The following is a 16552-nucleotide window of genomic DNA, read 5'->3' as shown; positions in this document are numbered from 1 at the left end:
TTGATTGCTACGGGAGTTGATTTAGTTGGCGCAACCCGTTTGGAGTGTTGAAATTCTGTGTTCCACTTTGACACCTTTCTCACAATTGACCTTTAAAGGACATCGCTTTGCTCTTTGCGCCTGTTTTCTATTCAAATTATTCACTGAACCGCATTTTTCTCTATGAATTTATATGAGAAATTAAAATTACTTTTAAATCTGTGATCCTTCGGAATATTTTAAAAGTATATGTCTAAATTTTTATTACAAAATATACAAATTTTTATTTATATAAAATTTGATTTTCTAAAAAGTACTTATTCAGATATATGAAAAAATATACATTATACATTTGAATTATGTATTTAATGTTCTTATTAAATAGTTGTATATTCATTCTGAATTTTCTAAAATATTCTACTTGATTTTATACGAAGAAGTAAAAACATGTCGTTAAATGATGTCAACCAAGAAAGACGGAATAAATAGCAGACACTGTATATGTGTGGATGAAAGGGTATCGGGTGTGGCCTGAAGACATAGGCGCCATCTAGACAGTTTATCATGCATTATAGTAAACTATATCTTCAAAAGTTTTCAGCCGATAATATACAGAATGGAAGAAAAAACACTTTTCTAAAACATGAAAAGAAAATGGTTAGGGATGTATTATTATACACACATTGTTATTGAATTAGTTACAAATTTACAGTACTTCTCTTTAAAACCTTTTATATATTTCTATTTTCATCTCTTTCTAATTTATTTAAAAATATTTATGTGTCGATTTACAATTTTTATTTTATTAAAAATTATTTATGTAAAGAGAACGTATTTTATTTTTTATTAGCATTTATTACATTATTTTTAAAAGATGAACACATATGTAATTTTATATGTGTAAGAGTTAATTGTACATAGTTTTTATTTAAAATATACAACTGAGATAAAGTCATAAAAAATTTGGTTTTTCCTAAGCCGTAACATCATAAAACATTTAACGATTATTGCGGAATATTATTGCTTTATTAAATTTCTAGTCAAAGAATATGGATATAAAATAAGGAAACGGTTTAATGACATACGCATTGGCAATTAATATAGAATTGACTCTTAAACGATTAAATTTCCCTGATTTGCAAGTTTGATAGTATTACCATGTAGAGAGCGTGAATTATCCTTGATATTATGGTTGCTCTATAAGAAGCGCATTATAATAGTTCACAAACTCTAGGGTATAGAGAAGGGGCTGGCCTTTTATCCGTAGGAAACACCCTTACAGCCATACCTAAATCCAACATGGCTTTTCCATTCTTAATGGAACGTCGTGGGTCCTCGAGATTCGTAGGTAGGAATCAACGTGACAGTACATCTCGAATCTTAACGCGCGTACAACCGTTGGAATTCGAGAGGCGAGATAAGTCGCGATTGGACGCGTGAGTAAGCGACATGGCGCTTCGTTAGTCCGGTTGTCTCGAAAAATGTTTCTCTCGAGGTATAAGATTTATGCACGTACGTTCTAAGTAGTGTGACCGACTATCGTCGATTGTTCCGTTAGCGGAATGCAATACCATCGTTCAGCACTCTGATTACTATCGCATAATGTGTCTCTCGAAACTAAAAGAGGTCTTCAAACGCGGTCTTCTAATTCACCTATTACGATATCAGGTAACAAATGAGTACATTTCTGTGTGTTTTTTTCATTGCATTAATAATGGATGTTTAAATATAGAGATTAAATGTAGAATTAATTTATCCTTACGTGAAAACTAAGTTTTTATGTAAAAATATAAAATATTCGAACAGGAATAATCTTGTGTAGGAATAATCTTCCTGAGTAGAAAATTATAGTAAGAACGATTGATAGTTAAAAAGCTATTGTTGTCTATTATCAAGTGAGCTGGTCGCTCGTTTCATTTGTTATTCCCACTTGCCATCTTGGTCTGCTTTACGAACATGCTAACTAACTGACCAAAGGGAATTTACATTGCTAATTGCGCGGACATGCGAGTGTAATGGCGCCTAACGTGGACAATGCTTCAAGGGACTCAAACTCTCCCTCTCCTCAAGCTTGAGTAGTGAACGCCGCATTCGATGATTTGAAAGAAGTATTTTACATGCAGAGATAGATTTGCAATGCTTGTGTTTTTTTTTTACAATATGTACTACAGTTTATAATTATTTATTCATATTTTATTCTTAAACATATTACTCTTCCGTAGTAACGTAATTTTGTGAGAAGCGTCACGTGCGATTTCATTTAATTTAGTTTCCCTAGTGTGTAGAATAATGCGCCCATTTGGTAGGATAATTACGTTCGAAGAAAAGGGGTTTAGCTATATCGTACTCCAGGAAAGGAATGCTTATACCTTAGGGTAGGAAAGAAGACGGCCTACGATTTATGTTACATAAATACAACATGCCTTCGTAACTTCTACACTTCCCTGCAATTAAACAGTTGCTGAAAATTGCGTAAAGTTTTACTAATTACTCCAGATAATTTCTATTATAAAAAGAATCTATCAAAATACAAATATTTTTATACAATTTGCTATACAAAGGAGATTCAAAACAGTATAAAAATGTAGTATTTTATTTTAAAAAGTGAAAAAATCGAAGATTTTTTATTCTTTATTAAGAAATATGATACGGTATTGTTATATAGCAAAGCATGTTGATAGCATCGTGTACTTACTCTATAATATAACCGAGCTGAGAAGTAATAGTCTAGGTTTGAGAATCGATATGGTTATTTGATAGCGTAATAATCTTGGATGAGAGCGGTTCTCGTATCTGGAGGCAACCGAAGATGGTGCGGCTATATTCCAAGGGTAAACAAGAAGACGCGTACAGTTTACGATAACGCGTAAATATCCCGGGCGTCCCCAACTTTTACGAACCCTTTCCCAAGGCGGTACGGGGGTGAGAATAGAAGTTTGTGGTGACTGGGCACGGCCCTTTATACACTTCTACAGAGTCTAACGCCCGGTACTTACTTCGGTATATCTTTGCCGGCCGGTAGATGCGAGTTTTAACTCTTCCACCGCCTGCAGCCGGGAAATAAAACATTGCGCGAAGAAACTTCGCCCCAGCGTGGCGTGTTTTACTTTTCTTTTTTCTTTTTTTTGACGGAGTTGCATTATGCCCGGGTTTTTACCAAAGGCGACGGCGTTTTGCCTTGGCGAAAATTTTTAAACGCACCGGGATCGTATTTCGAGGTGTAGTTTAATTTTTTTTATATTAGTAGTATTATATAAATGTTATATATATTAGTATTATTATATTATATAAATTTGTATATTTGTAATTTGTATAATTTATATAAATTATTGAATACGAGATAATATATTATTCGAATTATATATCCATTGTAATACCAGTGACTTTAATTGTACGTATAGGTTCTCTATTACTTGCTTAAAATTTTTTTGCAACAATTTATCGCGAGCTGAAAAATAGCACTGAGCAAACCATTTCGCATGAAGAGAGCGAATTGCCAAAAGTAGAGACAAGGAAGGTACGCGCGATAAAAACATCACGGGCTATTAAAGATATTAAGAGTCGACATAATTTTGGCACGCGGCTTATTGCATACATACGTATGTATGCCTACGCGCATTTAAACACATACATTATATGCGTCTGTGTATACTACGCGCCATAACTTCCAGATACGCTATTCGACGTAATATTGCAGGAGCGGCAGTGTATTATGCGCGACTAGAAGTTCTAGTATATAAAAGTCGGTTTACGTTACATAGAGGGGTAGGTAGACGCAACTCTGCCACGCGCGCGGTATATACGACGCTATTCAGCCTCTCGTCTCCATTCCGACCCGCTCACCAATGGATCGAGCGTTTCGTTTCTTTCGCCGTTGGTCTCCGTACATTCGCGACGTATAGAGTAAACCAAAGCGTACAGCCGAATGGCTGAAAGTTCTGGTAGTAGACAAAAATGTATCCGGAGTTCCGGCGTACTTATTTCCGCGCGTAGCGGATCATGAGACAAGTTAGACAACGATATGGTACCGGCGTAGAAATAACAGCCGGAGAAGTTTGAGAAATTGGAAGATGTTAAGCAGAAATTTACGACGGCCTATCCCCAGGATTTAACATTTATTTATACGTGATGCAAACGTGTCGTGAAGCAGCGCTCTCGTGTTTCCACGAGATGTTAAAATTCCGAGGCGAAATGGAATTATATGCGAGTTTCGTGCAGTTGGCACCGATTGTATTAAAACGTTTTGACGAGGAACGTTTTCTGCGGATATTATTGTCACGCATTCAGTGACACAAAAAACGATTCGAGCTTACGTACCCGTAAGTACGGTGGCGATGTTGCACAAACATAAACGGTCGGAAACGTGACTGCGCAGCTAACAGACCGGCACGCGTTGCACGTGCGCACCGTCTTTTCGCATATCCGTAGCACTAAGTGCGTTTCTGACCTACAGATGAAGTTATAATTAGACACAGGACTCGTGCAAAATACAAGCTGTTTCACGAGCGTGGAATTACTAATAATTATACACATCAGCGATCTGTACGACAATGAAATTTCCTCTTCTGGAGTTTATTATCTACACACACATTATTCTAACACATTTAAAAATATATAGCGACATGATTTGATATTATGGCCCACTGGTTAGTACCAATCGATAGAATTATCGAGATCATTTAAATGCACGTTGAGGGAAAATGTATCACCCTATTCGCGAATACCGCAATAAAGGACGACGGGGGGAGAATAAACTTTGTAGAAGGCGCAAGCGTATAAGGAGATGCTGGGGGTACGGAGATGGATATAAGGAATTGCACGGGGTAGTAGTCACGAGCCGCGACGTGTTACCAGCCGATCCCTTGCGAAGGGTAGGAAGCAATTATAACACTAAATTAAGGACGAGGAAAATTTGGTAATTAGGGGGATTCAAAAGGGATAAAGTTGGATGGTCGTTTTTCCTCCGCCAGATTCTTTGGAGGCTACTATTAGGGTCTCCGGTAACTGGAAGTAGAAGGGTGAACTGGGAGGGATGCGCGGATGAGAAAGTCAATTTTTATAGCCGTCGTTATTCCGCGACAATTTTTATAGCGATCTTTATTTTACTTGAAAATTTTCAAAATTATCGATCGAAAAAATGCTTTATACTATATTTCTATAGTGTTTTTTTATTCGTTACTATTGCAATCATTCGGTATGTCAGATACAGCATGATAGCCGGTAAAACGCGCGTTCTACACATTCAGACCACAGAATTGCGACGTTTTACGCGCTGACGCGCCGCTGTCCGTCATGATGGGCGCCGTAGCGCGAACCACGAATCCCCGCGACCGAATCCCCGCAGGCAGCAGAATATATCTCCGTTGGATTACACCGGGCTACCAATAGGATAAACACAAGCACACGATGCGCTACAGTTGCAAGAGGATGAGGGGGTGGGAAAGAGGAAGAGGGAGTGAGAAAGATGCCGAGAGAATGAAATGGAATGAACGAGAGGGAAAGAGACGGGTGACTTGTGTAGTGGGAATGTGTGCAGAGGGTGGTAGATGGCAGAGATGGTAGCCTGGGGGTAGGGGAATCGTTGAGCTACACGGGGATGGGGATTGGAGGTCGATGCGTGCAGGCATTGCGATCCGTCAGACCGGGTAAACCAAAAGCATAAATTTAATAGGTTTCACCCCCTTCTTCGAGCTTTATGGCGTCACCGAATTTCCCATTAAATAAACAAGCGCGATGTTCATTACTGGGCACCGATTCTCGCGTAATTTCAACCAATGTCATTGCACGACGCGAGAAATTGTCTCGAGAGAACAATTTAGGATTTCGACATTTAACGATATTTTACGAAAAATTTACCATAACATTAATTTTACATTCATTTTACATAACATTCATATTGTATGTAATTCATCTTTAATTTATTCGTATGCGATTATTTATCTATACTAACATTGAAATATTTATTGCTTCTAACATCGCGTAACTCGTCAAATAACATTTTAGATGCTCTCCAATTATTCTTATTTTCCTTGAAAGAGTCTTTTTTAATGTTTTTTCTCGCATAGATTTCGATCGAAAACGGACAATTATCGTATGCACGAGCTTTATGTACGTGAACCACTGTAACTCCTGCTTGCTGATAATTAGCGCATCCATCAGCCGCAGCAAGCCGCCAGCTAATGCCGATCGTACGTTATCGTTATCACGGTCTCCCCATTTTGCCCCACTGTACTGCAGGCACCTCCGCCAAAACCCTCTCCTCCGTCTCTTCCACCCCCTCGGACTCGTCCATTTGTGCGCGGTGTGTACAAGAGCTACCAACGGTGACACCAGCAGAGCTGGTCTCCGATCGAGCCTATGCTTTCCAATCCTATATACGGGCGGGCAACGCATGAGCTGTCGATACCGTCAATAATCTAATAACCATTCACCGTCCCGCTGCGTCGTAAGTCACCGATCTGCAGATTTTCATCGGCCTCCGGTACGGTAGCAATAACGCGAATCTCTTTAGATTATCGATTCGTTGTATAAGCAGAGGAAGGCCTGGCTTGGTGAAGGTCCGAGTCGGTGAGTGAGACGAAAGAATGAGACGCGCCGCGCTACAAATAGGAATATGAAATTTCGCGGTCGATTTATGACCCTGTCGCGAGCTATTCTGAACGGCTAAGATCGTATACAATATATGTCTAAATATCACAAGGCGAAATAATATTCCGAATTGTTTTCTTTAATGGATTGTGTTTTTAACATTCTCTCTATAAATATCTTTAGTACGAATGAATATTAATTAATAGAGATAAAAAATCGTAATGCAGTTTCGTTGTTACGAAAATAAGTAAATTAAATTACAAATAAAAACACATCGTGCTATGCGTTATCAAAGTTTCGTGTTTACGCGTTTTGAAAAGCAATTCCATGTTCACACACAAAGCATACATATTTAAAAGCACCAGTTTCAATCGCGCGAGATTGAGCTATTAACATCCAATGTGTTTTTCTCATCTTGACAAGAATTTCGCGTACGTGACGGAACGTCCATCACCGAGCCACTAAATCCATTTTGCATGTAAATGGCAAATAGTGTCGTCGTCAATATACTAAACTAGTCTATGTATCTTTTTTTTTTTTTTGGTCTAAACTGTTGACTCCGGCTTTAATGAAAGAGATATAAGTCACGCGCGGAACGTAAATTGTGCGTCCGCGAAATACGAAACAATTTGAGTACGGCCAAATTGCAGAAATGGCCGTAGTCGAAGTGTAATATAGCGGGCCACTATTTTTCGTTCTCGCGTTCGATGGCCTGTGTACGCGCTAAATTGCCGCAATCTTCTATCGTCGACATTATCTCCTCGCACGCGGCCGGACCATATCGAGTATATTTGCTCACGTGTAAGGTATAGGGTACGGCCATGCGTTCCCGGGAGTGCGCGCATGTATGCGGATCCCTTCTCCCTTTCCCCTTCCTCCCGCCCCCGCTGATGGTTACCTACTTAAGTTAGATATTATCGGACAGAGGAGGCGATTCGATTGCGTGTAGCGGAGCATGGTGTAGCGCTGATATAGAACTATACTAAACAGGTCGTAGATCAGACCAGTTAGTTATAACACAGAGGTCCTACCCCTTTCTCTCCCTTCCCTCTGTCTCTCCGTCGCTGAACCAATTCCCGCTGGTGTTCTGGATCATTTGGCGGCCCGCGGCCGTGAGATGCGCGCATGCACCGACAACAATGCGCGCTATCACGATTATATAATCCACTATACGACAGAATCCGTGCGATAATCGGAAAAATGAATCGGATCATCGATTCGAAATACAGCCACGATGAGCGTTTTCCGTGTATTTTTTTTCTGCATTTTTATCGCGTAATAATTTGGCGCCAAACAAATAATGACAAACGGCACCTTGAATCGAAATATCGAAACGATTTGTTGCCAAAAAACGAGAACTAAACTCTTGTAGTTGAATGCAAACAAGAAATATATTTATCTTTCATTCGAATTTCTTTTTTTTTGTTACAGGTAAGGACAATATTGTTACCGGACTTAAGACATTGATTATTGAAGGTGAGTCTTTCTTTTTTCGGTAATTTGATCAAAAATTCCTTTCGCCGTCTCAAACTGAATTTATAGAAAAGTAGAATTTTTTTAAGTTAAATTTACCGTACTTGAATTCGAGTCATGAAAATGTTATATCTCCCATCCCGCTTTCAAGTTTCGTTGAATTCTTCTCTGTCCCGGTCGACATTCCCATGCGACATGAGAGGTGGGCTCCCAAGAATAAAGAGTCGTGGGGTGAGTTTTCATCGCGGGGAGTTGGGCGAACCCTCCCTCGCGAGAGAACAGAGAAGAATCGCATAGAACAGCTGCGAGTGCCTTAGCGACGCCACGGAAGGACGACGTCTGTTTTTTTAAGGGTTTTCACGGGAACGGAGATATAGAGCGCGCGAAAAGAGAAAGTGCACGGAACGATGCCTTCGAGGGTGATCAATAAATATTGGCTCTCGGGGGTGAAATTGGGGTAGCTGAGTACGGCTACGCCGACGGAGGATGAGGGGGCAGAAAGGGGAGAAAGAGAGAGGACAGTCGTACTGCTGCGGTTGCCGCCCCTTTCCTATGGCACACGACGTATGGCAGAAATAACCACTTGGTAGTAGGCAATGGAGAATCGCTCACGGATCGTAATTCCCTCAGCCTTCGTGATCGATACTTACTTTAAGCTGCTCCGCTACGAACCGAAAGGCAGGGATTGGCCCGATTTATGGAAAAGCTCGCGACGCGGGTGCCGTAAAAAAATGATGAAATTTCGGTATATCGTGATCCTCCGCGTTCGAGCAGAATCATGACTCAGCGTTATTAGATGTCTGATGTTAATTTCATGATATAGGAAGAAGATAACCTCGTCGTAGAAATATGACATCGTGTATAAATTATCATTGGTTAACGTCGTCAGAACTATGATTTCAATATTAGCTTATAATAGCTATTTAATTGTCGTAAAACGATAATTAATGAAAGAGCTGCATAAGTTATCGATCGATAAATAAATAACTATGTGTCTTTAAATACCACGGGAAATAATATGATTTAAAACTTATTTTATTTTAATATTTGTCTTATTTCAATGAAACTTTTATTTAATATACTATAAAGTGACGTGTAATGTACGTGTATAAATAATTTTTATTGGAAGGTATTTAATATTTCCCATTTGAACACGGGGGTGCCGTTCATATTTTTAAAATTCTAAGAAGAACAATTCGATGCATCCCACAATTGTTTTTTTTTTTGTATGTACAAGAAATTTTCTATGAATTTTTGTAGGATGATAATGTGCTCATTTCCTATCTTGCTCAATTGTCTCTACCGTTTTCCAGTCGCTGCTAAATAGAAATCCTCGTACCCTGGTGGTAGAGCGGTTTCCGTGGATTCGGTTAGAATTTGGATGAGGAAGCTGGATGCTTCCCGAGGCGTGAAATGGCTGCGTTAACCGCTTGCACGAGCGCACTCTGGGCGAGGAAAGGGGCGGATACTTTCTGCTCTTCTTTCCCTTCCTACGTGACGCAGCAAAACGCTTGCCTTGTACCTCCAAGATTTTCCATGAGTTTGGAAGATATGCAAAACAATGTTATCTCCTATTCTACATAAAACGTATCTTAATCACGAGATTAATTTTTGAATACATTTTACATTTTTGCATTAATTTTCATGTTTATTTCTATATAAATGAATTAATAAATATTGCTTTGGAAACATATATTAGCGAAATAGTGTTCCGTGCAACGGAACCAATACTGATTGAAAACTATTCAATGCATTTTTAATGTTAACTTTAAATTTTTCTCTCTTGAAATATACAATTATTTATATTTTTTATAACTTTGTTTACAAATTTTAATGTTCTACGATTAAAATTGCTCTCGCCGTGTCTTGTTTACAGTTCGAGCCGAATATTAAAATTGTAGAATATGTTTTTCTGGCATTGACATTTGGAGGATTTAGCAAGCCCCTTCCGAAAAATCGTCATTCTTTTCCTCTCCCACCTTCCTCTGTTTCTTGGTGTTTTCGGGATTGCCCCCCTGAACACGTGGATAGCAATATCATCGTACGGATCTCACGAGGAGATATAAGACGAAAGTTATGTGCTTCGCTATGCGCGAGGGAATCGTACATCAGCAGTTGGACGTCTGCGGGGACGTAGAAACGAACGTGAACGAACGAAGAACCGCCACCACCGCCGCCCCGCCAACCCCCTTTCGTTCTTCCACGTTCCCCTCTTCCCTAGGAAACCGACCTCCATCTCCTTACCCATCCCCATCTACCAACCTCTCTACACCGACTTCATCTATTTCTCTCTCCCATTTTCTCTCACTAACGTTCGCATTTTGCTGTCTTTTCGAATTCGCCTGTGACCCTTATTTATACATATACGCAGATCTATATAGCACCCCGTGTGCCTCCTGATGTGTATATGCGTTCGATGTGCTGTATATATTATTGGTATTCCCTACGCGTAAAATACCAAAGCAAGCGCATACGGCGCATAAGTATTTGTGTACACAATACTGGGTGTGGCAGCCGCAGCGAACTATTATTTTAGTCGATAGAGATATGTTATGATCCTTCAAGGACCGAGAAATCAAGAGTACATTACGTATTCTTGTGAAAAATGGTTGAATTGCATGCCGTACAATGCAAAAGGAGAATTATTTCTTTCAAAATCATGTCAAGAGTTGTTCAATATTTATCTCTAAATTCTGTTCCCATAAAAAGCATTGAGACAATACGTGAGATAAGTAAAAGATAGGAAAATATCTTTTAAATCGCATAAATGCGATATTTGCGGGAAAATTTGATACTATCATTAATTGTAATGGTCATTGGTAACAAAAATGATTTACTTTTCTTCTCTCTCGAAGGAACATTATCGTGATTACCCTAAAATCTTCATAAAATTATGCTATAACTTTCTGTGATACAATCGAAATTTAATACCAAAAAAATACAGCGTAAATTCACGATCGCTAATTTTATGCGATCGAGAAAATTAAGAGTAGCGAATGCTGTTTCAATCTCACAGGGGACCATCCTATTTTTCGTTCGTGGCACGTGAATTAAGTCCCTTCGCTATCTTCAGTCCTCACGTAAATTACGCGACGTTCCGTGGAGAGAAATAGCCGCCTCTTCTTTTCCCCGCACTCTTTCTACTTTATTTACATATAGATACGAAAGCCATTGAGCTGGCAGGAAAGTACTTCCCTTTTTGTGGCTTGATTCATTCAGCATCGATAAAATTTGCCTAGTCGGAATTATCGCCAAGTTTGCATCAATCGCGAATATAATATTAGGCTATATTATATTATTTTTGAATAACGTATAAAGCTTGAAAAAGCATCCGCGATAATTAATGGCATCATCAATAATTTTCCTATTTATCTAATTTTTTTAAAACATAATTTCCATGTAACAAGATATTATAAGTTTATAGAATTCACATTTATTTTGATTTTATTTATGATATTAGGTTGAATTCGATTCGGTCGAAATATTAGAAATATAAATTTTTTATTTTGAAAATATATAAAAATTATGTATAAAATAACATATAAATAGTATTTATATAAAGCAAAAATTTGTTAATAATCAGAATTAAATAAGTCACAGACAAGTACGAATATTTTTATAACACTTATTGTGTCGATAGAAAATTCGGTATTTCTGTATTAGATTCAGTATCCAAACGGGCAAACGCGTATTATGAACACACACATAAACATCCCTTGGCGTTATCAGTTGTCGGACGCCGGGGTGCCGGATATTGTCGCATCCTCCGTTTTGCTCTCTCGACTCCGCAAAACGGAGTAAGGGAGATATGCTGTTGGAACAAAATATAGGAAGGCAGGGCAGAATGGAATAGTGTAAACTAAGTCGCAGATTTAATTATCTGTCTCCGACGATCGTATTGCTAATAGATAAGAACGCTGGCGCAGGTATATATAATTTATTACTGACATTTTCATTATTTTTATAAGATATATGTGACGTATAATTTCAGAATTTACATACGTATCTCGTTTAATTCAAATTTATTTCTTTGTTTCCAAAGGATGGAATAAATTTATTTTGTAAGGATTCTGCAAGGCAAAATATTTCATAAATAGCGGAAATAATGTATATAGGAAGAGAAAAGCATTTTTTCTGAACAATAAATTCAAACTTCGATTATAGCGTTTAAATTATATATCCTTTTTTTACCTGAAAGAAGATTTCACTTGGGGTGAACAGACAAAAAATGTCCAACCTTCACTTTTTTTTTACGATTTTAGGATTTTCAGAATTTTTTTCTAGTCAAGGTAAAGCGTTTTCATCTGAAGACTCATAAAAAACGACATCGACATTTTCCGAGTGAAAGTTGCGTTCTTCTTATTAAGGATAGACTTCGCTATTTTTTTTTTGTACAAAAAAAAGATACGATCTAGTGAAGAGAAAGTTTCGGGACCGTCGGCACGTTTTATTACTTTTCGGATGTTTTGTATTTACTATGCTGATTCCACGTTTCAAAATTACAATTTTATTAAAAATTCTATCTTTTCATATAATACGTTACTAACTATTTATACTTTACAAAAATTAATGACACATAGTAAAACAAAACATTTTCTAAATTATTGTAACATTTTAATTAAAATGTGGGGCAGCTATTTTATTTGCAAAAATGCAATCTAGGGGAGAGGCGGGCAACTATCGTAGTTTTGCTTTTAAAATAATACATTTTAGAATGCATGTATCGTTGCCCAGAAAGAATATAATTCCTAACAAATGAAGAATAACTAAGAAATTAAAGAAATTACATAACATTTAACAAATAAATAATATTTAAGAAGTTAAAGATAATTTATTATTTATATATTAATAGTATTATAAGTATAATTTTTTGTTCATTCTACGAATTAAACATTGTATTTAATTTATCGAAATGAAATATTATCTAATTGACACTTTGAATAAGTATTAGAAAGGAAAAATTGAATCAATTGGGATACAATTTAAAATATTTTTATTATAATTAACTATACATTGTATATATAATTTTCAGACAATTACACTTTCTAAGAATGTATTCCAATATCACCTCCCCCTCTCAATATAATTAAGCGCAAAGATTATTTTGCTTCGTATGTATGAAGCGTGCCGAAGGGTGGGTATATGGGGCTTGAAAGAGTTAAATCGCAGTCGGTGTGGGACGAGCTAGCGACGAGCAAATAATCGAGTTTAATTGCAAAACCGTCGGAATGATTTAATTACGCTGCACAACGTTGTCGGATATATATTATGTACCACAGGCATGTACACATATATCTCCAATCTTCCTTTTTACCCTTCTGGGATGCCTAATAATAAGTGAAGCGTCGTTCTATGTATAGTGTGTTGCATGCTCATTTTCTCGTTTTCTCGAACCAATGTTGTTTATTCTGAAAAATGTTCACGTAATATTTTTTGAGTTATAAAAATCATAAAAATATATTCTTTCTAATTATTAATTTACATTAAAAATAAATGTTAACAATAACTGCTGACAAACAATTTTTTATAAATTATGATTTTTTTCTTTTACAATATTAATGTTATAACAGTAGAAGATGTAGAAGATTTAAAATGATGAGAATGATGTTAATTGGATTTCTTAAAATTTTACGTAAATTTTAATAAGAAATTATTAAGAAAAAAATTTCTTATTCCCGCAAACGATCTGAAGGGAAATCTCTTAAAAAAAGATTCGAGACAACAAGGATTTTGCTAGTTATCCAACACAGGGTCTTGTGAAAGAAGCGTTACTGAGGGATAACTTGGCTAGATTTATGACAGCTTTTATGTATTCTGTTCACGCGCATGCAAGTGTATACATCAGCATATACATGTATACTTGACATCGAGTCGCAACTGTAGTTAGACACTATCGCGACGATCACATGAGAAAGAGGACTGCTTGGAGTTTTTCCAGCAGGATTCTTTTACGTTATTACACATATTCGAAAATCGAGCATATTACGCGTCCCTTAAAACTCACGTTTCCTTCTCAGGTCTTATCTTGTGTGGTTTTTTGTCCGCCTGTGGTAATATAGCGACACGCGAAGCAACATTTCGCACGAGGCCAACCTGCGACAGGAGATTTCTACCGGATAGCGTTAATTCATAGCACGCGAACTTAGGTTAAGGAAGATTGATAAGGGGATCCGAGCAAGTCCGCGTTCTTTATGGCGATTCTGACCTGGCAACATAGTTATCCCATGCATCACGTCTTCCTAAATAACACAATCGGTGATTAATGCGACGGTGTTTCGCAGAACCACTATTTTCAGACAAATTCACGATTTTTTATTTTTAAATTTAAAAAATAAAAAGGTTTCAGTTTGAATTATGAATTAGCTATGATTAACGTACAAGGAATTTTTTTGAGGAGGAGCCAGACCAATTGTGTATATAAAAATTCTGAAAGTGGAATGCTAACTTAACAGAAGTAAGAAGGAGTAGGAATTGGAAGAGAAAAGAAAAATGGAAAGATTTCCTGAAGTCAGCGTCTTGAAATCGAAATACGTCTCCCGACTAGCGAGCTTCGAATGGAACAGCTTGTCGATATGGTTAGCGGCGTTCCAATAATATTCCAACATTATGTATATATTTATCAAAAATTATCTACTTTTGTTTTTAAAGATTTTAATTTATAAATTTTGCAAAGATTACTTTATATTAACGAAATATTAACGTAATAGTAATGAAAAATTAACTGTATGTACTTATTATTGAAACCTTGTTATGGAGGGAATGAAAAATCTTACGTAAAAATATCTGATGCTGATTTATCATCTCCAAATACATTATATGATAGGTGCGTGTAATTATTATACAAAATAATATAAATTTGATAAACAGTAATTATCAGCATAACCATTTTAGTTATTCTAATTTACACATATACGATTTACACATATACATAATACAATTTGTTGAAATACGATGATGGTAAAAGTCTTACAAATGATCATAATATATTCCTTTATAATATTTAGCAGATAATTAATATTTTATAATTAATTCCATTTCTTTTATGAATAATTCTTTAATTCTGTGTGTGCAGAAGAGGCATGAATATATCGTAAGATTAGAATAATAAATATTATATGATAATGTTTATTAAATCTTTGCACAAGATAATTAATCCTGATTTTAACTTGTATAATATTTTTTAACCTATACGAAATACAGTTAGATACATCTGCTCGATCGGAAAACTCTATCGCGTTCTAATATCCAGATATTCGCAACGGACGACGAGTGCTTCGAACAACAGCGAGTATCGGGTTTTTCATTCCGTGTGCCATTGGAAGCGAGCGGAAACTGTAATCACCATCTTTTCATTGCCCTATACATCCAACGTTCATCCTTTTTTTATTGTGAGTCCACGTAAATCTGCGGTAACAGCGATAAACCTGCAAAGCTGCGAACGTCCAACATTTATTATTGCTCTCGCGTGTGAAGTTTGATATCCCGGGCGTACATGTATATGCGCGATTGTGCGCCAGTGAATGTACAGATAAATGCAAAGGGCGACGCTACTGTTCCTGCTGGTGGTGGTTTGCTGTTAGTGCGTAGGGGATGGGTAGACGTTGGGGTTGCGGCGGCGGCTCCGGTGGGGGAGAGAGGCTGGGAGAGAGATGGGGCAGGTAGGGGGAGGGAAGGGGTGGGGCGTGCGCCCTGCACCTCATAAACTTAAACCCTAATTAACCAGCGCTACGACTACTGTTGCGCCCTACGTGCGTATGGTTCTCGTTCATACACACGAACGCACTTCGACGCTTTTCTCACTCGCTCCCTCACCGCGTAGGTTGGTATGTATATGTGTATATGCACGTTCGGCGGTATTCTCTAGTGAGAGACGCGATGTTTATTGCCCGACTTCACGTAAATTAGCTCCGCCCGCGAAACTATCCGGTGGGTTCCGTTCGCGGTGAAGCCATAACCGTTGTTTCCGAAGACGAGTCAGGTGCTCGAATTTTCGCACTACATGTTCCGACATGGACTCGACGTATCAATCCTTGGGGATACGTTTGAATTATCACATTAAATATTTGAAAGATATTAACTGTATGCTTCAACTGTATGTGTCAAGAAATTTACGAATGTTAAAGTTTTTGTTTTATCGGAATATTTTCTGCAGAATAAAAAGAAATAATCGCTTATTAACTTTAACAAGCACACATTTTTAATAGCAATTCTTTATCAGGTATGACAATTTTTCAAGAGTTTTACGATTTATAATGTCATGCTGAAATCAATTTTGTTTGAATTATGTTAAGAATTAATTTTAGAAGCATGATTTAATAATTCAATTAATAGTTTAAATATGTGCATATTAAAATGTTGAATAGAAATATTAAATGTTTTAGAAAAGTAGATTCTTAGATAATTCCGTGGAGAAATTTATACGGAGTTGTATAGTTAAAAAACATTGCAACTGTGTGAGGATATTTATTCGTTGAAATCCGCTTACTCGAGTCTGCAAATAATCTTACGTAAT

At 37.2% G+C, this 16552-nt stretch overlaps 2 protein-coding genes across 2 annotated transcripts in view; one reads left to right on the top strand and one right to left on the bottom strand.

Moving 5' to 3' along the window:
* Positions 1-16552, top strand: part of LOC105454756 (homeotic protein ultrabithorax) — a 96948-nt gene that overhangs the window by 27232 nt on the left and 53164 nt on the right. The window lies entirely within an intron of this gene.
* LOC105454755 overlaps positions 1-16552 on the bottom strand; it is a 108734-nt gene that overhangs the window by 90875 nt on the left and 1307 nt on the right. The window lies entirely within an intron of this gene.

This window comes from Wasmannia auropunctata, unplaced genomic scaffold (assembly GCF_000956235.1).
Source record: "Wasmannia auropunctata unplaced genomic scaffold, wasmannia.A_1.0 LD335976.1, whole genome shotgun sequence".
In the NCBI taxonomy this organism is placed as follows: domain Eukaryota; kingdom Metazoa; phylum Arthropoda; class Insecta; order Hymenoptera; family Formicidae; genus Wasmannia; species Wasmannia auropunctata.
Note: the sequence above shows the minus strand (reverse complement) of the source record. Positions and strands in the feature narration are given on the sequence as shown.